General features: G+C 45.6%; 1 protein-coding gene and 1 long non-coding RNA gene across 2 annotated transcripts in view; one reads left to right on the top strand and one right to left on the bottom strand.

Moving 5' to 3' along the window:
* Positions 1 to 24,188, bottom strand: part of Mb21d2 (Mab-21 domain containing 2) — a gene marked incomplete at its 5' end in the record, with an annotated part of 103,382 nt that overhangs the window by 53,782 nt on the left and 25,412 nt on the right. The gene's annotated exons all lie outside the window — the stretch shown is intronic.
* LOC121141976 lies at positions 3,753 to 22,476 on the top strand. The gene is made up of 4 exons (XR_005878969.1): positions 3,753 to 3,932; positions 10,258 to 10,495; positions 15,805 to 15,929; positions 22,230 to 22,476. It is a non-coding gene; the product is annotated as an uncharacterized LOC121141976 (long non-coding RNA).

Genomic DNA, 24,188 nt, shown 5'->3' with positions numbered 1-24,188 from the left:
AACAAAGCACTCACTAATCAGACCATGCCTGCAACACCCAAGGAGCCTCCAGAGGTCAGAATCCACTGTCTTCTCCCCAGGAGTTCCACCAACGAACATACAACCTATCTTGTATTCTAGGCACTAGGCAAACGCTGGAGACAGACAAGGATGTCGTTACGAGTCAATTAGCCCTAAACAGTCGTCAACTGTAACTTATCAAGGCAAAAGGAGGTTCCCAGGCCTGTTGCTGACAATCCGCTTGGAGATTTTCTCTCGGGATGCCTGGTGCAGAAAACCATACACCTGGATTTGCTATTTATAGTGTATGGAGCCCAAGTCCAGACAGAGGAGCCATCTGTGAACTGGAATGATCGGAACAGACTTCCTACCTGAGGTGGGGAGACTAGAACACACAGGGAGCTGTCACAGCAGGGAGAGCCTTCTGGAGTCATTCATAAAACCCCTTATTTAAGGTCAAGTTAAACACATGGAGAGTGCTGAGGACTCACAATCTCCTCAAACAAAGCATGTCAGCAGATCCAGCACCATCACCCCAAAGAACATGAAGATCCCAGAGGGATCCTGGATCAATCCTTGAGCAACATCAATATACAATTCAGAATAAATCTAGTTTCATCTCACTGGGAATAGCAATAAAACAAGGCTGGACAGCAAAATTCACTCCCCAAATACAAATTAAACACTGAGAAAAAAAATACAAGCCAGCCTCCTCCTGGGCCAGACTGTTTCAAGTTACAACATGTTCCCTGATCTACCATCTGACGTTCTGCATGTACACACACACACACACACACACACACACACACACACACACACACACCTTCTCCCAGTAGAATGGGAGGACCACGCATAGTGATCACAGGCCCAAGCACAACCCCAGGCACATCAGGAACTGGAGAAAAAAGGTTGGCGACAAGAATGAATAGAAGGGAAAGGAGAGAAAGTTTCAAGAAGGCATTTGTCCTTACACGAATGGATGGTATTCAAGAAAAACAGATACAGATGAGAGGCGGGGCCAGAATGAGACATCAAAGAAGGAGGGGACAATGTGAAAAAAAAAATTAGGGGCTTGCAAAAAGGTGTTTAAATGAGACTAAAGCAGAAAATGCAGAACAGAGCCTAAAACTTCTGGCAGGTTCTGTAGACCTTGGACTGCACAGGTGGGGGTGGAGGACCATCACAGATTCTGAAGAGGCAAGCTGGGGATCCCCTCATCTACACAAGGCCCGAGAGCAAGCAACTCTGCTAGAGGCTGGATGGATTCCTGGAAGCCAATGAATGGAGCTGGTCCTCCCAAGCTGGTCCTCCCACAGCACAGGGTTCTACGAGCCAAAACTCTGCCTCTCTCTTCACTCTGGACTCTGCCTTGACACGCCCTGGAAGGGCAGCGGGGCTCTCCAGCACAGCAAACCAGTATTTTCCACCTCAGGTTCAGACATGCTACCAACCTCTGAACAAAAACTCACTCTGATGTAGAAGGCTTTTCTTTTTCTTAAAGTCATTTTATTTAATTTTTTTAATATTGTAAAGACTGATACAGGAAACAAATACATTTCGAAAAGAGAAAAGTCATTACTATGCATAACAAATAAAGGCCCGAGGTTATTGGTTGTGACAATTTAGGAACACGGGCACGGGGTGCCTCTCCAGTTCACAGAAATTGAGGGAAAATACAGTCCACATGGCGTATTAAATGCAGATAACATGGTTTCAGCACACAGGCAGTTGCTGACTGTGCACAGCTATGGTGCCAGCCTGCCCAGAAGCCAGCTCAGAAAGCACCACCCGGCAGAAGTGGGGAGACACTACCAAGTTTGGGGAGAAAGGAATGGATAGGGCAATCTATCCACTCATGTCCCTCTGTTGGAGGGCGGCAGAGTCTCCCAGGCAACCCAGACACATCTGAGATAAACCCACAGACATGACAGAGGGACTCAATCAATATTCTAGTGAGCAAGTCTGAAAATGCCAATTCTATTTCTTTCTCTCCCTTTATTCTGTTAACAAAAGCAGACTGGTAAATAAATGGCAGAAGCTAATGGTTTCTAAAGTGCTAAATGGTGCAGAGAAAAGAGCATTGGGGCGGCCGCCAAAGGCTGAATGTAGTTCCTATTTGAGTGGGCACACAGAAGACACTTGAGCAAATCAGTTGACTTCCCTCAGCTAAGTAAGATACAGAAATGTATCTTAGCAAACATCATATGGACATTCTACTTCAGGGCTATACATCCATGTACCTGTTAACCTTATTTTGCAAAATGAGGTTTTGTACCAAGTTGTAAGCAGACCAGAAGTTCCTGGGCTTGGGGAAGCCATACTCAGGTGACCTAGAAATCCAGCAAGAAAGCTGGAAGTGGCATCTTCTGAAACATGCAGCTCCCTCCCCTCCCCTTCAAAGGAATAAGACTGTTATTTCATATTCGTGCTAACTGAAGTGATGGAAACAGCAGGAGACTTAAGTCTAAGATTGTAGGCAGCATATGAAGTCCTAAGTGAATGTGTATTGTTTGGTATTAGCTGGCCAGGTCAAAGACCAAGGCCCCGAACTCACGGGAAATTGGTAAAGCATCCCCCACTTGAATCTGGCTTGGAATTCTCAAAACCTTCCTCTGGTCCAAGTGCAAATATTGATAGCGGGTACAAGTGTTTAAAAATGATTGATCTGTGTATGCAAAAACTAGCAACTTCAGCTTCCTCTTCCCAGATGTTTACAGCCTGAGACTGCTGCCTACAGAGGCTAGCCAACTCCTCCCTGCACTACACATAATAAACTTGCTGAGGTTCTGGGTTGGTATGAGACAGAAACTCTGAATTCTTCTTTTAACAACATGCTTGGATTTAGAGAAGGAGAGAGCCACAGTCCAACTCCATATCAGACTGGGTCGCCACACAGTTGGTGCCATCCACCAGAGTGCGCTGAACCCACCCAACCCCAGGGTTTCTTCACATGTATTCGCCCTTTCTTCAGACCCTGGACACCCTTGTCAAATTTCCAGACCCAAGTGTTACACAATACAGTACAAGACTTTTGTTTTTAATTCTTTAAAAATTTTCCCAAACCTGTTGTCTAGAAGCACCCTAGTGATGCTTCTCAAAGATGAAGTAGCCACTTGGAGGAAAGACCGAAGAGTTAAGGAGCCCAGATTCAAGATGGTTCAGCAGTTGAGTGGTGTCCAGCAACAAGGTGCATCCAAGCCCTAACCCTCTCCACCCCCTTCCACCAAAAAGTTCTGGTTTAAAATTTTAAGCCTAATGGTGACTCTATTAGGAGTCTCAGTAAGATGACAAGGTCACAAGAGTAGAGCCTTCATGGAATGATTAGCGCCTGAAGAAGAGAGTCAGAGAGTCCCCCAGTCCCTTAAGGCATGAAAGAACACAGCAAAAATGGTCACTATTGAACCAGGAAATGGGCCTTCACCCGACACTAAATCTCTGGTGCCCTGACCTTGACTCTCAGCCCCCAGAACTGTGAGATCTAAATGTCTATTGTCTAACCTCCTCACCCCAACCCCCAGTGTGATACTTGGCAGCCCTGGGAGTTCTTAAAATGTCATTATATAGCCTCTACCCTGTGGAGATCACAGGCCTTCCCGGGCACTCTCTCATGTCACCAGCTTTCATTCCCATAGCAACTGAGGCAGCTGAGCAGTGAGTGCCAAGGGGGCTGACCAAGAGGTTTCAAGGTTCCCTCGGAATGCCCTCCATTCAGAGTTCTGGAGTTTCTAGTGAAACACATTCCAGGAAAATGTTCCACAGAAGTTAATAAAAAGCATCCCTGTTCCAAGGGTGAAGGTTTCAATGGACGGAGAAAAAGAAAGAGCAGGAGCTACCTGCCTACCTGTCCCTAAGGAGCACCTTGTGAAGGACTAAGACGACTGTGTCCCGTGCACTGGATTCCCCTGATGTCAGGACCAAGTGAGAAGCTGGAGGTAAACATGGGTGTGATGGAGCTCAGAGAGCAAATGTGGCCTGGGAGTCTGTTCTCCACCACACCCACCCCATCCTTCTAGCCGCCCTACTGTTCCTCTTGACTTAATGTATGGCTGTCTAAGTCTGGCACCTTTAAGAAGTTACTGGTATGAATAGTGATGAGATCAATTTGGAGCCTGACCCTTGGGTACCAGAGGAGTTTTCCTCAAATATCATAAGTAAGTTAACTGTTTATGTCTGAAGCTCAGAACTTTTCCCAAATACTCAAATTTAAAAAGCAACTGCAGCAGCTACAGAGGTGGCTCTTAGCCTGCTACAGAATGGCTCTCGGCCTGCTACAGAGGCCCTGATGGCTCAAAACCACCGTAACTCCGGTTTCAGAGGATCCCATGCCTTGATCAGCAGTCACCTGAGTGTAAAGTCATGCAGGTACATATACATACGACATAAATAAACAAACCTTTTTTAAAGAAAATGAAAGAGAGAGTAAGAGAGAGAGAGAAGAAAAGAAGGGAGAGGGGAAGGGAAGAAAAAGGAAGGAAGGAAGGAAGGAAGGAAGGAAGGAAGGAAGGAAGGAAGGAAGGAAGGAAGGAAGGAAGGAAGGAGAGCAAACAGCAAGCTGAGAAAATGCACAGCAATTTAAGAGCCCCTGCTGCTCTTAAACCCCAGTTGAGTTCCCAGCACCTACACTGGGTGGCTCACAACCATCTGTAACTCAGGTTCCAGGGAATCTGATGCCTTCTTCTGGCCTTTTCAGAATCCTGTACTCATGGTCACATAACCACACACAGTCACACAGTCGTACACACAGTTACACACACATACACAGTCACAAACACAGAGTTGCACACATAGTTATGCACACACACAATTAAAAATAAATCTTAAAACCAAAAGCAACTGAGGAACCAAGTATGGTAGCGAATGTTTTTATTACAGCAAGGGAGAGCAAGGTACAAGGGGCATGAGGTCATAGTAGCCTAGGCTACACACATAGCATGACCCTGTATCCAAATAAGGCAACTTCAAACTCTTTTTCAATTTTTAGATTATTATTTTTAAATGGGTGTTTTACCTGCATGTATATCTAGGCACCACATTCATGCCTGGTGCCCAGAGATGCCAGAAGAGCACATGCTGTAGAGCTAATATTAGACTGTTTAGAGACACCATGTGGGTGCTGGGAATTGAACCTGGGTCCTCTGAAAGTGCAACAAGTGCTCTTCGACATTAGTCATCCCTCTAAACCCAAATGGCAAACTTTAAGTACATATATTAAAACTGCAATGTACAAGTATAAGCAAGAACCACCTTCTACTAAAAACAGGGGCTGAAGAGATGGCTCAGTGGTTAGGAGCTCTTGTTGCTGTTGCAGAGGACCATGGTTCAGTTCCCAGCACCCACACCAGGCAGCTCACATCTGTAACTCCAGTTCCAGGGCATCTGGCGCCCTCTCTTGGCCTCCACAGGCACCCGCGTTAGTGTGGTGCCCAGAGAAATACAGGCATACACAAATACACATAACTAAAAATAAATACTTTTTAAAAACTGAAAACATTATTGGCAGTCTGTTCAATTTGCTAGAACTTAAAAAAAAACAATAACCCTCTTTCTCCAATTAAGGAGAGAATTGATGCAAACAATAAAGGAATATAAATCTCTCCCCTGAACCTGGCTCCTGACTGATCCCTTTTGCCAGATCCATGGTAAAAGCACAGCGCTTGTTGGCATGCGTGCACACACAGGCACACACTCACACATTTAACTCTAAATTATAGAGTAATTTCTTTTTTCCAGGTGGCCAGGCCGTCAATGAATTCTCGATTAACTAAATTGTTTTGCCTGTCCGGGAAGACTGCTTGTTTTTTGAGGCATGGTCACGTGAAACACAGGCTAGAAAAACAATCTGTTCTCATGTCAGGCATTGGGTAACTCGGGGAGAGGAGAGAGCTGTTATCTCTGGAAGAGTTAATTGGCCTGCTGCATGGCTGGGCTCTCAGAATACCTCTTACCTCCTGCCTCAGACACTCAGAAACAGACATCAAGCCCCACGTGAAAAATGCTGCCCATTCCCCTTCCTCTCGGAAGGGAGAGGAAACGAAGAGGACTGCTTCCCTCCTCTCTCCCTCCCGTCATGCATGTACACAGATGGCCAGAAGCCTCAGGTTGCAGGAAGGTAATAAACACAGAAAATACTGCATATAAAATGACTGGCTTTCAGCCATGGCCCCCTGACCAGTGGAAGGAGCATGGGGTAAGAGAAGACAGACAGTTCCAGCAAGGGACAGCAGATCTTGGCCTTTCCCCGAGTACAGATGCTCGAAAAGGGAACGGTCTCTCTCTCTCTGCTCCTGGGGAACCCTGCGATGCCCCACTAGGCTGAGGCAGCTGCACAACAGCCCCCCCTCCAAGCAGACAGGAGCATTTTGTCAATATCTTACTGATCTGAGCAAACAGATTCACCCTGGCTCATCCGGACGCTGGGGTGGGGCTCAGGGTAGGGAACAGAGGCTCAGGGATCCAGAGATACTTTAAAGAGGGAAGGGAGGAGGCCACCAAAGGAGGAAAGACAGGAACTCTGGATGATTGGGTGCTGTTGTTTTCATTTTATTCCTGAAAGGGGGGTGGGAGGGGGACTCCAAAACACTGGGCCAATGACTGCTCTAGCAGGAGGGCTTTGGTTAGGTTCTAATCCATGAACATGAACCCTGATGACCAGGTTACTGTGGCAGATCACAGGTGGCTATACATTCTCTGAGAGAGTAAGTTCTCTGTGTTCTGGGACCAGAGTAGGCTCTGTGACTGCCTGAGGGTGTCGCTTGGCTGGTTCCCAGGCTCCAGACTCAAGAAACTGGCAGATTCTTTTTACCTCTCGGAGAACCCAGATGCTGGATATAGAAATTCTGAATTAGGCTGCTATGCTGTAAGAGAGGTCTAAGCAAGGGTGGGAAGGAAGGTGACTGGAACCCTGGGAGACAGAGGTGTCTGGCCAGTCCCACCAGAAGAGAGTAATTACGGGTCATCCATCCCTGCGTCTGGATGAATGCCTGACCCACGGAATCACTAGGGAGTGAGCCCGTTTTTATGCATTAACTTCACTGGGACTTGAGTAAGGCCTCTGTTATTATTTCAGCCGTAAACAGGCCAAAGCCTTATGTGTTGACAGTTTGGTCCTGGAGGTGGAGAGAAGGAGGGTCATCAGAGCATGCTTCTCCCTGGAAGAGCTCTCAGAATCCCAGATGCTAGCCCCCTCCTCCCTGTCTCCCTTCACATCTGTCTCTACTTCTGTGCACCTCCAAGCTGCCATGACCTTCCTCCCACCATGTGCTCGTCCCACGATGCTGCCCAGAGCAATGGGGACATGTGACCATAGTCTGGGACCTCTATGAAAGTGTGCAGGACATTCCTCCTTGGTCTCGGGGATTCTGTCACTGAGCATCACTCCCTTCTAGCCCCAACAACTCTCATTCTGTGATCTCCTGCCTCCCTGTGGCTCTCCACCTCTTAATCCATCCTCACTGGGGCAGCTGAGTTCTGAAGTTAGTCGGGCTGGACACACAGTTTCACTGCTGAGTTCTTCGGGATCTACCTCTCCTCTGGACTCGAAGCAGGCAAGAGGCAGCTGGAGCGGACAAAGAAAACCTCTGAAAATGGAGGACAAAACCAGGAAAGGATGGAAAGTGAGGACCAGGGCCTCACCTGCCTTGTCTGAACAACCTGGTTCTACCCACGAAATTTCAGTGGTACAGACCCACACGCTCATGTTGTTTGTGCTGGGTTTTCTAGAAAAGCGCTGCTGCTCAAACTAATCGCCAGGTAATGGCAAGGAGTTATCAGGAGTCCTTGTTTGTTTTTTCCTATTCCTAATGAGCTGATCATCTGCAGAAAAGGAAAGGAAAGAAAAGAAAAGAAAAGAAAAGAAAAGAAAAGAAAAGAAAAGAAAAGAAAAGAAAAGAAATCATGGGAGAGGGCTGTAGACACAATGTGAAAATACGTTAAGGCCTGACGTTCCGTCTTTAAGATGAAAGGCTGGTGTGTGCTGTGTCTAGAGAAGGAAGGGTTCCAGCACACGTGAGACTTGTCAGTGCACCTCCCTCACGCTGTCCCCTGCCACAGGAAACACAGGAAAAAGCTGATGCAGCCGGGTGGCACTGAGGGATAGATAAGCAAACTGTCACCCAAGCATCACGTGACTCGATGGAGCCAATGACATAAATGCATGTGAGAACAATGCCACTAACTGAAACTCTATCCGTGAAATAAAACACCAATCGACGGCACAGGCCGCAGTCTCACTGTGGAAACACATACGGCACATTTCAGGATGAAATGTGAGTGAAAAATGAGTCCGGTCTGGGTGCTGGAGGAGCGGAAGGCAGTGTGGTCCACAACTTGGGAGTTGCCCCCAGCTCAGATCTGAAGCACTAGCAACCCTATCTTCTAGATCCTTAGAATGGACTCTACGCACAACTACTCAGAGCCCCCTAATAGAAGGCTGAGCCTACCAGGTGCTATCAGTGTTGGGATTCCTGATTGGGCCACAGGAGAGTAAAGGGCTATGTGTATAGTTCAGCAGCACAGTGCTTGCCCGGCACACACAACACTCTGGGTGGAAAGCACCAGCTGCCTACACTCTCAATAGTCTTCCCGTGCTAGGAGCCTGATTCAGCCTTGAACCTGAAGTTGTGTCTAGATTCACAGGAAGAGTAGGTGCCTGCAACACAGGCCTTAAGCAAGCCTATTAAAGCCTGCACTGACCAAAGCAACAATGACCCTGGCATTAAAGAGAGAAACCCCACTCTTTGGGCACCAGCTCAACACTGTACACCACCTGCTGGCGTGAGCTATGCTAGGGAGAGCCTGTGCATTACAGAACCTGTGGCCTTCCTGTATGTTAGCAAGGGTCCAGCAGTTCATCAGAAAGGCAGCTAACAGTTACTAACAGTCATCCACAAATAAATCACACCTTCAGACTCAGGACTGTAACTGTTCAGAGACACAAAACTCTCAGCTCCACATGTGGGACTGTCTTTGAAGGCAGGGGCTGAGTCCATCACTTCTACAGCAACCCACCTTCTACCCATGATGACAATGCCCCAGCATGGAAAGCTACAAATATTTTGAACATAAACGCACTTTAAAATGATGGTTTACTTAACATTTGAGAATAATTACTGCAATAGCTAAAAATGAAAACTTTGGGGCTGGAAAGACAGTTCAGTGGCTTAAGAGTTCTTGCTGCTCTTCCAGAGCACTTAGGGTCGAATCCCTGTCCCACATGGCAGCTCACGTTGTCTGTAACTCCAGTTCCAGCGGATCCAATCTGCTTCTGCCCTCTAAGAGTGACAGGCAGGCATGTAGTATACAGACATGCATACAGGCAAAACACTTATACACAAAATGAAAAATAATTTTTTTCTTTTTTTATTATTTATTTTTAAATTTAAATCTAAATTAGAAACAAGGTTGCTTCACAAGTCAGTTCCAGGTCTTTCTCCGTTTCTGAGGTCCTTTACACTGTAAAGCACGTATCTCAGCTTTCAATGTCTCCCCTAAGCATAAGCCATATGCCAGGCACTGTGCAAGGTGCTGAGATACAGAAGGAAACAAGAACGTACCCAGGGATTACCTTCTATGAAAAATGACTAGCATTCCTAATAACAAACGACTATCAGACACAGACATCAGAACTACAGGAAGAAACCCCAGCCTTACCCATGGGGCCAGGGAAGCAGATCTCAGGAAAAAGACAGAAGAGGCAAAGACAGTTTAGTGTGTTCAAGGTGCAAACTCCTGAGTAAGACAGGAAGATTAGTTCAAGGTCATCTTCTCAGCTACTACCAGCTTCATGGCAGCCTAAGCTACTACAAGAAACCCTGTCTCAAAGAAACAAAACTAAGTGTAAGACAAGTCAGGCTAAGGGAACACAGAGGAATCCAGAACAGGGGACATGAAAGGTAGAGACTGAGTGAGGTAGAGCGGTGAGCAAAGGCAAAGTCATCCTCAGAGACTGGGTACTATGTTGGGGCTGCAGGATTGGCTCCTTGGTTGAGAGTGCTTGTTCCTTCTGCAGATGATTGGATTTCAGTTCTCAGGACTCCTATGGGGCAGCTCATAACTGCCAGTGACCCCAGTGCAAGGGGATCTGACTCCAGCTTCTAGAGTATACCTCACAGGGTACGCACCCAGGAGGTATACGATCACGATATCACGATACCTCTCTCTCTCTCTCTCTCTCTCTCTCTCTCTCTCTCTCTCTCTCTCTCTCTCTCACACACACACACACACACACACACACACACACACACTTCTTTATTTTTTCAGACTTGGAGGCGTTTTGTTGCTGATGTGAAAGAAAAGGCCTCTCTGCGTAGCCTTAACCTCCTGAGTGCTGGGACTACTCATGCAGCTGCAGACCATTTTCAGTTAATGATCATGGGAACCATGGCAACAGACAACTGACATACTGGAGGCAAAACCATCCACTAGGAAAGCCACCAAACTCTCATGGAAGCTAGAGAGACTCATGACTAATCAGGAACTTTACAGCAGAAGTTATCAGGTAACATTTGAAGTCTCTCTTGACAGTTGGCTAGCCCTATCAGCCCTCCTCTACCCTCATCTTTTGTGACCTTTGCCCTCTGGAAGCAGAAGGCTCTCTCCTCTTCAATGCTGAGACAGTGCCTTCCCAACATAGCAGCGATGATATAAAACACAGTGCTGGTTAATTTTTTTGTCAACTTGACACAAGCTAAGGTCATATGGGAAGAAGAAACATCAACTGTGAAAACTGCCTCCATCAAACTAGCCTGTAGGCAAGTCTGATGGGAAAAGGCCTAGCCCACTGTGGATAGTACTATCATCCCTGGGCAGGTTCTAGAAGAAGGGAAGCTGAGTGAGCCATGAGGAGCAAGCTGGTAAGCGGCATTCTTCCAGGGTCTCTGAGTTTCTCCACATTCCTGCCCAGAGTTCCAGTCCTGACTTCCACCGAGTTTAGATCATTTTAAGTTAATGATCCTGGGAACCATGGCAACAGACAACTGACATATTAGAGACAAAACTATCTGTTAGGAAGGAAGACTACTAAACTCTCATGGAAGGTTAGAGAGAGTCGTTACTAATTGGAAACCTAACAGCAGAATCTTACGGGTGACATCCGAAGACTCAACTGCTGGCTTCTAGTTGGGTTGGTGGTTGGGGGGGGGCAACATAAAATTCTCCTGACACCCTATCTTCACAGTCACTGAAGCTGATGTTTCCCCACCAACCTCTTTAATTATGTCCAGAGTATCCCAAACCTCATCCTCCTCTGGCTTTGTTGGGTACCTGCCAGTCTCTGGGATGGGGAGATAACATGCTGGCACTTTCTGTGTAGTGTGGTCATCTCTCCAGCCATTGCATTCCCTCTATTTTTGTTTTTCTTTCACTAAATAAATCACCACATTGGAGGAGGGTTTTACATAGGGACAATTTACAAAGAATGGCCACGGTGCAATGCCTATCTACCCCAGCACCTATTCCTCTAATCTGTGAAGCCCAGCTTCATAGTACTTAGCATTCAGAAGATACCCAGATGCCTAAAAATGCATAGACAGATGGATGGGTGGGTAGGTGAGTGGGTCAGTGGATGGATGGATGGATGGACATACAGACAATATTTAATGAAAGAAAAACAAAAATAGAGAAAATGCCAGAGCTGAAGAGATGGCTCAGCAATAAGAGCACTGAATGCTCTTCCGGAAAACCTGGGTTCCATTCCCAGCACCCATATGGCAGATCACAATGGGCTTTTAGTCCAGTTCCAGAGTATCTGACGCCCTCTTTTGGACCCTGCAGGCACTGCATGCACAATGGTACACAACCATACATGTAACAACACCACCATATAGATTAAATAAAAATAAATAAATCTTTTTATAAAAGAACGCAAATTAGAATTACCATATGGATGTATCAAGAAAGGATTGGAAGTATCTAAAGCTTGAACTTCTGTTGTTGTTGTTATAGAAAAACTGTAGGTGGATTGTAAATTTTTAATTTTTCATTAAGTTTGCTGTTTATATAGCAATAATACATAAAAAAGAAAATATTTTTGTTTCACTAAAATCTGGAATGAAAATGGAAATGTAACAAATATACATTCATATACTTTATGGATACACAAATAGAATACTAAAATAACTTCAAGAGACAACCAAATGATTAAACATTAAAGCCGACTTTCCCTCTGTACATAGCTATTAAAGAGTAATTAAGACTTTCCACTGAGTTAAGCAACCACTTGCCTAACAAAGTTGCCATAATCATGTGAAAATGGGGCAGATGGAACCAAATGAGATGCAAATGGGGCACAGCCCCACACGGATTTATGGTCTGCATTCTGACTGTCAGCAATTCTACCCCAGAAGGACTTGTGGCTACACAGTCTATGTCTAACGTGTTTCCAGGGGCCACTAAGCCAACAATAGGCCACTAAGCCTAACGAGAAGGCTGGTGACATGAGATCCAGTCCTAGTCTACCAGTTTAGGGTGTGTTCCCCTAGGCAAGCTGCTCAACTCCCTGCTTCCCTCTCCCTCACAGGAAAAACTACAGGTCCCTGTCAAATCACAAGTCCCTAGCGTTCTGATGTGTGATGTTCTCTACCTCTAGTGACAATCAGTCCACGGGAAAGGTGTGCGGTTGGTATCACTCCCTGGTGTTCCCCAGGAACTGCCAGCTCAACACCACCCTCGCCTCCTGAGACGTGTTCCTTGATAATCGAACTCCTCTTCTGAGGACAGGCCCACCATGTGCTCTGGGGCCCAAGAGAAACCAGGCTACCATTCCGACTCCCTGCTTCTCCTTCACCTCCACATCAAACATCAGCTCTGCTCATTTTTTCTTCTACTGCTCGCCTGGATCTGTTCCATTTTCTCCATAACTGCAGGTTCTTGCTGTCTCTTTCCTGAAGCATTGATGCCTACCCCGTCTCACACTATTTCCAACCACAGCCACGGTAGTCTCCCAAAGACGTGTGTCATCTGCTTACACCTTTACGCAGACAATATCAGGGTGCTGGCCCATACCCCACAAGGCTCTCGCTTCCTGTTCCTCTGTCTCACTTCCTAGTCAAACTGAAGAACCCCAGGAAACCATCTTCCAGGGCCTCGTGGCTTTTGAACGTGTCTTCTAATGAGTGTCCTTTCTTTCAGTCTCCTTCCTTGGTCTGGCTATTCTCTACCAAACTCCTTCAGGCTCTAGTTCTCTCTCCTTCAAGATCCAAGATCCAAAACCGGAGGAAGTGATTAAGATGGTTTGGATGTATAATGTCCTCTGCATGCTCACAAGTGTGAGTACTTGATCCTGAGCTAGGAACGGTGTTTGGGGAAGTTGTGGGAACCTTAGGGAAGAAGGCTAGTGAGGGGAGTCGATGACGAGAGACCTTGGTGGTTGTTTATAGCCTAGCACCTCCACTTCCTGCTCTACGGGGATGGCAGATGTGGTGGCTGCCGGCTCTGGACACTCCAGTTGCCATGACTTCCCCCTCCCCCATGATGGCTGTAACCTCTCCAGTCCTTCCTCCCTTGAGTCACTTCTGTCAGGAATTCTGTCACTAATGAAGAACTCTTCTGAGACCTCTCAGCGATTGGCATTTATTTTCCCGAGTGCAAACTGATGGGAAAAGGTTAGTCCTCACTGCTTCCCAGGGTCCAGAGTAACATCTATGATGAATGGTCAGGACTTGTTTATGGATGACACAATGAAGAGAGAGAAAGGGGGAGGGGTAAAAAGCAAGGTCTTAGGTACTCAAGACCCTACCTATAACGGAACTGTGTTTCCAGGACCAGGAAGACTGCATATGAGCCTCTGCTAGACACATTTTCTTAGTTTTCTAACTTAGGAGATGGAATAAATCCCCATAGATAATCATAGCTATTCTTTTGCATCAAGCATGATTACTTTCCAATCATTCCAGATGGCTATAAACATCTGTAAAGGAACATCTGTAACTATCTAGGTCATAATCTTCACCCCCCCCAAAAAAATAGAATAAACTTTCAAAGCAAATATATCTGTTGGTCATCCTAATATCAGAATCATTTCAAACTAGCAGCCCTTCATGAAGAAGGTCATGGACATGCTCTGTAACACCTGAAGCAGAGGTATCTGAGGGAATTCATGCCACTCCCTCTTCCCAAAGCTCTGCCCATTCCAAAGACCAGCTCATCCATGAAACGACCCTGACCATCCATACCGGGGGTTCACTGCCTTCCCACAAGACTTCACACAGGCAATTTCCCATGGTCTATGCAACCCATTGGTAAATTCTCAAATACACACTGTGTGTGTGGCTACATACTGTGTGCACCTGTTACAATACCTATCGTGGTGACTCAGTGTTTGCTCAAGAAATCTATCCCAAACTCCTAGCAGATGTGTCTGTATTAAAAAGTAGAGTAACTAACCACCGAGGGACACCATAGCTACTCAGACTTGGGGGGGGGGGCGAAGGATCAGGTCAATCCAGCAGCAAGTACACTAGATTGATGCTGGTGTTTTGCATTTCTTTCTCTCCAGAAGTTGCCATGTCTAAGATCTGGAATTTATGCTTGTTGCCAAAACTTTGAAAGGGAAAGATACTCCCAAATAGATAATTACTACCTGTTATGAGCTGGATTATGGAACATGCCCCCAAAGGCCAGTGTGGTAAAACTCGTATCACTATGGAAAACTGCTGGAATCTTTACGATACGGGGCCTAGCAGAAGGCATGTGAGCAATAGGGACATGCCTTGGAGAGGCGATCAGAATCCCAAGCCCTTTCTGTCTCACTCTATTTCTTGTATGCCAGGAGGGAACCAGGCTTCCCCACCATGTGTTCCTACCCACTGGATTGCATGGCCAAAGGCCCAAGTCAACAGAATCAAATGGCTCTGGACTCTGATGACTCTGGACCTGTGAGTGATAATAAAGTTTTCTGCCCTATAAGTTGATTATTTTGGGCATTTGGTCACAATGACAGAAAGCTAGCTAACACACACATACACGAGCATGTGCATGTACACTCACGCGCACACACACACCCTTCACATCACAGCTGGAAACAAACAATGCATCATGGGAAATTCTGACAAAGCAGAAATCCTGGGCAAAGTCTTGGGCTTGGTGGGATCCGCCCCTACACAAAGTCCTCAAGCAGTTTCCTCTAGTTCCTCCCAACACCCAGAATGAAGGCCATGAACTAAATTATTTCAAAAGGCTTTTTGACTCTGTGGTATATTGTCTACTTCTAGCTCCTCTTCCCTTAGGCAAATGCAGTGGCAAGACGAAGTCATTTACAAAATGGACACAGACGAACGCCTTTATAGGCCTCTTGCCCCTCAGTGAGAAAATTGAACAAAAAATAAAAAGCCTACCAATTTCTTTGGTATGAAGGCTTTGCCTGGTGCCATCTATAGAACAGATTAATTCACCTACACCTTCTGCTCCAGTCTGCTCTTTCAGGGAGAAAAAAAAAAAAAAACTTATCTATCACAGTGTTTCAAACCTCCATTAAGTAAGGGCTTTGAACGCCTGTGTTTATAGGAGCTATGTCTATGGACCTCCTGGTGAAAACCCAATTGCAGGTTTCATGCTGGTCATGTGGCGAACACTGTGCTGAACAGCAGAACTCAAACAAACCCCCTTCTCCCCCAAAAGACGGAGGTGCAAAAGAAGCAGCTCTCTACCTGCAGGCCAGCCAGGTCACTGAATTCCAGTGTGGTGACCTCTCAGGACTAAAGCCTGAAGGACCTGATGTGAACAATTCACAGGGAGTTGGGGTGGGGGTAGGGGGCAGAGGAGTCTCTCTTTGCTTACAAGTATTTCTATATCTTGTTCTATACTCTGCAGGTTCTAATGCTCCCTTCCCAGGCACACCCCTCTGGGACACAGAGTATATGGGACACTCCCTATGATGAAGCCACTAACACCAGAGCTGGTCAGCACCCACAGCCTTGACCAACAGATGGTGAGGGGTAAGGCACACTGTTGCTCTCAGTCCTCCCCAAGATGGAAGGCATTTGAGCAAGCAGAGTTGAAAACAACTCTCTGAGGCCATGGAAAGACCTTCCTTCCTTCCTCCCTCTCTCCCTCCCTCCCTCCCTCCCTCCCTCCCTCCTTCCCTCCCTTCCTTCCTCCCTTCCTTCATGCCTCCCTCGCCATCTCTTGCCTCTGTCTAGTCCATCAGCAGCACAATCATTTCTGCTAGAAAGTCAGACTGGAGAGAGCTGTGCCAAGCGCAGCTCACAAAAAGGACGCCAGTCATCACGTGAAGGGTTTGAAGCAGCCTCACAAAGGGCTGTTGGAAGCAAAAACAGAATTCCTAACTCATCAACCCTGAGGTGCTTCCTGCGTTCAGAGATGCGGCTCCCAAAGCAAGTGAATCTTTAATTGATTAATGTCATAAACCATTAAAACTGGTTTTCCCTGCAAAGACTACCCACAGCAAGAAAGACTTAAACTTCCTCTTAGATCCACAGAGCAGTCAGTGTTGACACCTGGCCCTCGGCCAAATTCTTCCCGTGCCGAATCCTTCACCAGAATAGAGAATGGAGAAGAAACGTGGAGACCCCAAAGCACCTACATCCCATCAGTACCCCCAGGCTACACTAGCAAGGGGCTGCAGTCAGAATACATACAAAATACACTGTTGCAAGGCAGTTTCCCAGGCACAGAGGCGGAGGCTGAGCCTAGGGCTAGAGATGTTTATTCGGGGAGCCCCCACAAAGAGGAGGAAGAAAATAAAAAAAAAAGTCTTACGCCTCAACCTTGACTGACACCAGATGTCTCTACCTGTGGGTCTCCCTGAAAAGGGATGGTCCAGGGCAAGCAGCATTCTGCAGCAGGCCCCTCCCCTAAGGGAGCTGACAGCTAGGACTGTCTGTCTATCTGTCTGTCAGTCAGTGCACCACCTGTACTGTCACCAAGTCCTCCTGCCAAGGGAACTCTGGTGGCACGTCTGTGCACTCAGTCACCCACTTATTCCAGGGGCATATCCTGTCATTCATGTATAATTAAAAAGTTAAAATTTTAAAGATCTATTGTTGAGAATAGGCTACGATAGGTCAAATATAAGTAGGAAAAAATTTCCATTTGTACTTAAAATAACTTGAAAATTGATTATCATATTGGAGAGAAACATTGGAAGGAAATATAGGCTCTTCTCGTTTACGGAGACTTCTAAAGACATAGGCATGTCTGTGCCATAGATGGAGGCGAGAAACACCCAAGACTAGACAAACCTTAGATCCAGTAACTCACCATACAGCAAAGGCTGACTACTGGGTACTCTGTATCTCAGTTTCCCCATGTTAGCTGTGGGGAGGGGGGGGCTCCTGAATACTTTATACTTCTAACAAAACTACCAGCTGCCAGCACCCCCACTGTGGAAATAAGGAAATTAAAATTAACTAATAATATACAAAATTCCCTGAATAGAGGCACTGGCAGCCGTGAAGTCTGAGCTCTGCCAGTTTCCAGTGCTTCCAGGGAAATGCAGCCTCTTGGTCAGGCCTTTACAAAGAATCTGGCGGTGATGATGCTGCAAACTGATCAAACCAGAAATGATCATGTCCTCCGTCCTGTACAGACACCAGGGGAGCATGCCAGCACCAGCCTACAGCTACAGCCTGGACTGCAAACGCCCCCTGTGAAACTATCACTGGGGACTTCAGAAGACAAGGAAACACAAAGAACCAGCATCCATACTTGTCCCCAAAGGACTGGGTTCTGGCTGTCATCCTGTGTGATATTTACATGTTCTCCTGGCTTTACAAGACATAGGACCCAAAAGAACTGTGAGTCAAGAACAATTACCTACATGACTCCCTGAAAGACGCCAGGGAGCAGCCCCGGGACTCTGACAGCAAAGGCCCCGTGCTCTACACCTCTCTATCTCTAGTGCCTACCTTGCCACTTGTCACAACACAGACCAAAGGGCCAAGTGAACGAATACATACACTCCTAAGCTAAGTCCAAGGACACGGGATGTAAGAATGCATTGGACAACACTTGAAACAGAAGGAAGGTAGTATGCCCTTTCGAGACCAGATTGGAGTCCTAGAGTGTAGAAGTCGCACCGAGCATCACTTGAGTTTCAACAAAAGCTGCTTATGCTGTAGGTGTGTGCAGTTACATGTCAACTTGGAGATCTGTGTTCACTATAGGTAAACATGATTTTACTGGCTGGTAGAAACAAGAGACCTCGATGTTGTTTTATTGCCCTGTAAGGACATCAAGTAGCCCTGCATCTGCCCCATTCCAGTGCCTAGTGCTACATGGGCTACTCAATACTTTCTTTTCTACCAGTCTCCTGTCAATGAGTTAAATCTTTGACATGTACTTACTTTTCATTTGTAACTTTAAAAAATTATATTGACAAACAAAATGCAAAAAAATAAATCTAGCTTGTAGCCTCTTGTGAGTAAAGACACGGACATAAACATGCACTTTGTAGATGAGAAAAGCCAATGCAGATATAATGAGAGACCGAAGTACATGGGATTCAAAAGATGTCTTCAGGTCAGTTCATAACTAGGAGTGTAGAAGTGGTTCCTCAGAGTGTGTTCAAAAGAAAGTCTATCTCTGCAACAGTAGGGTCAGTGATTAAAATTACAGACATGAAATTTTTCTGGAAAATACGATGACAGTCCCATTGTCTGGATGCTAGACTGCAGCTCCGAAGTTACAGGATTCCTGAGCAGTCCCTTGACTTGACAGAGATCACCCCCGACCTGGTATCCTCCATCCCCTTCAGAAGCATCTCCCTGAAGGAACAGAGGAACCTGTTGTCTGTATTTTAAAGAACAACCTGCATCCGTGGTGGACTGTTGCCTGAAGGCAACAGTGAATGTGGATGGAATCATACAATCCTAACAGACTTGGTCCCTTTCTTAGTCGGTTTCTGGACACCTGAGACTCTGTGATAGCTAAAGACCTAGATGGGAGTTAATGCCACTTAAGAGTCACAGGGACAAAACTTCACACAGTGAAAGCCACATCCAAAGTCATTGGGGTTTGGGGCTTTAGAACTAGAGTATATTTGGGATATATCTCCTTGACTTTCAAAGTCAGAGTGTACTGCCGATGCATGCTGTTAAACTTGTGTTTTAAGACTGGATACAGTGGCACCTGCCTATGGTTCTAACTACTTGGAAGGCTGGGGGAAAAGGATGCCCTGGTCCCAGGAGATCAAGACCAGTCTGAGAAACATAAGATTACCCTATGCAAGAAATAAATAAAATGGAAAATAAGCTGAAGACTGCACTACTGCATTGCATTGCAATTCATAGCTACTGTTTATTTTTAAAGCAGTCAGTTTATTTTTAAAGCAGCAGCCACTCTGCAGCTCTCCCACCATTTTGTGTTAACCCTTGTTTCCTCGTCACTATACACTACTATGCAGCTCCAGTGAACTATGACAGTCTTGAAAGTGGACATAGGACTGGAGAGATGGCTCAGTGGTTAAGAGCACTGACTGTTCTTCCATTGGACCTGGATTCAATTCCCAGCACCCATATGGCAGCTAACAACCATCTGTAACTACAAGTCTGATACCCTCACACAGATATACATGGCCGAAAAATACCAATGCAAATAAAATAAAAATAAATTATGTTTTTAAAGTATAGAAGAAAAAATAGTCATTATTGAAAGTAGAGATAAACAGTGGAAGACATGGGTTTGTTATTCTGTCCTCTAAAAAGTCAAATAATTCAGAGACTGAATGAAGACTCTCCCAACAGGAGCATGCACACATTTTTCCTACCCATACTCTGCCTTCCTCAAAGCATCTACCATGGCAGCCTCCACAAGGGAGGAAGCTGGTAAGCATCAGGGAAGTATCTGAATGAGAGAATAAATATATGAATCACGAAGATAAGGAAAAACTGAGTATCATTCCCATTCCTGAGAAATAAAACCTGATTCAAAAAGAGTTAGCACCGTGTAACAGCCAGGAAGCAATTCCCCGGCTATGTCTGGCATAATCCAGACCCTTAAAAGATAATTATATATGTTTTTGGAAGATTAGAAATATTTGAGAGTTGAGATAAGAGCAATAAATATGATTAAGGGGAAAGAACCAGTTTTGGGTGAGAAATAAAATCATACTAGCAAGGGTCAGTTCAGACTAGAGCATCCTTGGGACTGTCTGCACATTCCAGGTTCCATTCCACTGCTCACAATAAAACATCCACAACTAGGAGGCCTGATGCTGGACCAACGGCATATTACTGAAGGTCTTGGAACACACATTTAATCATTTTTGTCACCATGGCTTAACGCTATTTCTGTTCCCCATCCCAGTATATGCACGTTGGTTTGAAAGCTCATTTCTTCCCCATTGCCAGAAACAGTGTCCACAGTGATTGGCTCCATTCCACTCACATGAAAAAATATCAAATGTGTGACCTTTAGCACGCCCTCCAGGCATGGATTATTATAATAGGAACACTGATCAGTCCCCTGGGCGTGCACAGCAGGCAGACTCTGAAGTAAGGAAGGACTTCCTAAAGGGAAAGGTAATTAAGGAGACAACAGTTCCTTGGGGTTCCTAGACTCCCCCGATTAGAGATCTGTCTACATCTGGGTCCCCTCAAATGGCTCAGAAGAGGTATTGTCTAGAGATGGGACAGAACAAATGGCAATGCGGTATTCGGTCTAAGATGTTTAAAGGCCACGAGGCCACAGCAAGCTGGGACAGTGCCACATCCAATCTTTCTGGGAAGCAGCAGAGCTATGAATTCCAATACAGATGAAACCCGTACCAGCCCACCACCAAAAGCCTTCAAAACGGTGTCTCCATCTTCAGTGGTGTGGGTACCAGGTCGTGTGCAGAGTACGAGAAGCCTGGCTCAAACTATGGCAATGCCCACACTTCCAAGAATTATTTTTTAGACTTTAATTCAACCAGGAACCCCATCAGCTAGATTATTTTCATAATGTTGATATGTAGTCTCCATATTTTTGTGATGAGGCAGAAGCATTTTTTTTCAATCACATCTTGACTATGTGTGATGGCTTTCCCATTTGATCCCATTACTGGGGGGGGTAGAAGCAGGAGGATCTCTGTAAGTTCCGGCCCAGCCTGGTCTACATAGTGAATTCCAGAAGAGCCAGGGCTACATAGTGAAACTATATCTGCCTCTCTCTTTCTATCTCTTAAAAAAAAAGATATTTTACTAACAGTTTTGAGAATTGAGTTTATAAACTATTCTCACACAAATTGATTTCTATCAGGTTTTCAAAACAGAAAGGAAAAACAAAGAGGTCAAGGTATAGCAAACCCAGTGGTAGTTCATATGTTTAGCCAATACGCTACCCTGAGTTCTAACCCCAACACCAAAACATAAAAAAAGAAAGCAACCAGTTTCTTAAATGCATTTCTCTTGTATTCCAAGCACGCATAGATAGCAGAAAGGATGTCACAAATATCATGTACACACCCACTAGCTTGTGCTCACCCGGACATTTTACCATCCTTCCTCCACATATTGGGGGAGGGGGTAAAAGCTACAGGTATAATAATTGTTCTATTCCCCTCTCCTGTCTTCACAGAGGTGGTTCCTATCCTGAAAGGTATAGGACACATTCTCCAGTACCTTCTCATACTTTTACTGTGTGTGTGTTCATAGGCAAGTGGTACTACATTTTAATTAGGTAGATGATGTCTAATCAGGTGGATTTTGTCACAGGTGCTAAGTATCCTCTACATGCTTTTCTGAACTTGTCTGAGACTGTACATCTGTTATATCTCCATCTTACTCAACACTCACAGTCAGCAGCCACATGAAATGACCCAGTAAATCACAAATTTTAAGAAACAAGTGACTCTGGCTTCATATTTAGTAAGATAGTGCTCTTCCTGCTGGACCAATCAGACTTATCTCTGAAGGGAGGAGACTGGAGATTACAAAATCCTCACCCGAAATTCCACTGTGCTGTACTCTCCCTGCCACCACGCTCTCCAGATTTTTCACTGCACCAACAGGACAAGCAGGGAGAAGGTGTGAACTCATGACCTCAGTGCCTTGATTACTTTAAGCTAAGCTCCAGTCTGGGGAATGCAGCATTTGCTCATGAATCACTGTTACTTTATTTCTGGGCAGGGTCTCCCTGTGTATTGCTGGCTGACCTGGAACTCACTCTGTTGACAAGGCTAAGCTCAAACTCAGAGATCTGCCTGCCTCTGCATCCTGGGTGCTGGGATTAAAAGTGTGCACCACCAGGCCTGGTCAAAGCTGTATTTCCTGACATCGGTGTTCTGCTTACTTTAGGAAGGGGGAAGTGCTGCTTAATGGCTAGAGTTATCAGCACATGATGAAAAGCGTTCCGGGGATGCGCTTCACAGCAAATGTGACTGTCAGACAAAACCTGTCTCCCAGAAGTGTCAAGTCTTCTACCTACAGTCTCACAGGGAAAAGTGAGATTCAGAGTAACTCTGCTTACCTCTGAATTGGTCTTCCTATCTTTGTATGCTTCAATTTCTCTTAAAACAAAAGGCTTTAAATAAAAGCGGTTTAACATGACAATAAAAATTCTATTTCATTAGTGAGTTGGTAGGGGGCGGTCAAGAAGAAATAAAGTTCAATGTTTTTGTTGTTGTTTTGTTTTGTGTATAGATGCTAAAAGTCCTAGACCACCTTTACCTTCTATGGTTTGAGAATTGCCAAGTCCTTCTCAAATTGGAATATGTGATTGGACAGGTGCTTCTCAAACGGCAGTGTGTAACAGAATCACCTCAGGGAACTTGAAATGCTAAATTCAAAACAGCATTCTAACTAGCTCCTGGGTAACGCTGTGTGCAGATTACACGTGAGTATGGCATGGGGGACATGGGGGAAAAGCCAAGTGGCTTCCATCAGTTTTTTCGAGCACGGACACTCTCAGTCAGGTCAAGGAATCCTCCATCCCTTTGCCTAAGGACCAGCTAGCACCACTCACTCAGTGGTAGTCTACCAGAGGGGACACACGGACACAGTCAGACAGACAGACAGACAGACAGACAGACACACACACACACACACACACACACTCCTTTGGGGGGGACAGCCTCCTATATTTAAACTCATTGAATAAAAATAAAACTTCTCTAACCAATCAGATTCTGCTTCTAATCTAGTACTTGATGACTCTTCAGGAAAAGACTTGGCCCAAAGGTCAAAGTTCAGAGCCCTGGGCAAGACTTGAAAATCATTAACAAACTGGGAGAAGACTAAAAGAAAAGGAAGGAAGTCTGAAAGAGCAGACCATCTCAGGAAAGGTTTGAGGATAAAATCTGAACACCTGGCTGGTAGCTGGTGGAGCTTTGGGAAAATGGCTGGACTGTGGGGATTCTGACCTCACCAAGGAAGAGTTCACTGATCCAGGCACATTTTGATTTTATTACTAGAAGATGGTAGAGACATATGCAGGAAGAAGGGGTCGGGGGACACGTTTTTGAAGGGCATACTGGCCTCTAGTCCTCTCTGCCCCCTAATCAGCTTCAGTTTTCTCCACCATGCATCGTGTTTCAACTTTGTCTCAAGCCGGCAACAATGGAGCAAGTTACCCATGGGCTGAAATCTCAGAAAGTGCGAGGCAAAATAACGCCCCTCCCCCAAGTTGTCTCCAGCATTTTGTCAAGAACAAAAAGCTAACATAGGATCAAACAGATTTCATAGAATGAAGAAGTAGATTCGTTTTAGCACGAACATTCCTACTCAATCTTAAAAACAAAAACTGAAGTACTTCTACTCATTTAAAAAAAATTGCTCACAAAATACAGTGACTTCTGCTAAAGAGTTAAGGTCACCATGTTGACCTAACCAGTCTGCTGAGCAAAGCTGTCTCTCTGTTTTACACCAAATGGGCACAAAGAACAGGGTCAAACTGAGTTTCTTCAGCTGTTACCAGGCAGTACTATCCCCCCACCCCACCCCCACCCCGTGCTATTCAGTGCGCTCACTCAGGTGCAAAGACAGCAGTCTACACTTTGTAGGAACTGTCCCACAATTCCCCAACCTTAGTCACCAGATCCCGTCCCTCTTCCGAGATGTGCACTGCTTCTTTAAGCTGAGTGATGGACAGGTGCCATTTCTCTGCTGAGGACAGCAGGTTAAAGTCATCCACAGTGCAGGGTGAACCCCAAACCTCTGCATTCACAGATGTGCAGAGGCAGCCAGCTGGGACCAGAAGTATTCGAGAAACTTGTACAATGCCCACTGTCAGCAAACAATTTCCACTGGAAACATTAG

Source organism: Mesocricetus auratus, unplaced genomic scaffold (assembly GCF_017639785.1).
Source record: "Mesocricetus auratus isolate SY011 unplaced genomic scaffold, BCM_Maur_2.0 Super-Scaffold_100008, whole genome shotgun sequence".
NCBI lineage: Eukaryota > Metazoa > Chordata > Mammalia > Rodentia > Cricetidae > Mesocricetus > Mesocricetus auratus.
The sequence above is the reverse complement of the archived record's forward strand: the minus strand, read 5'-3'. Positions and strand labels throughout refer to the sequence as shown.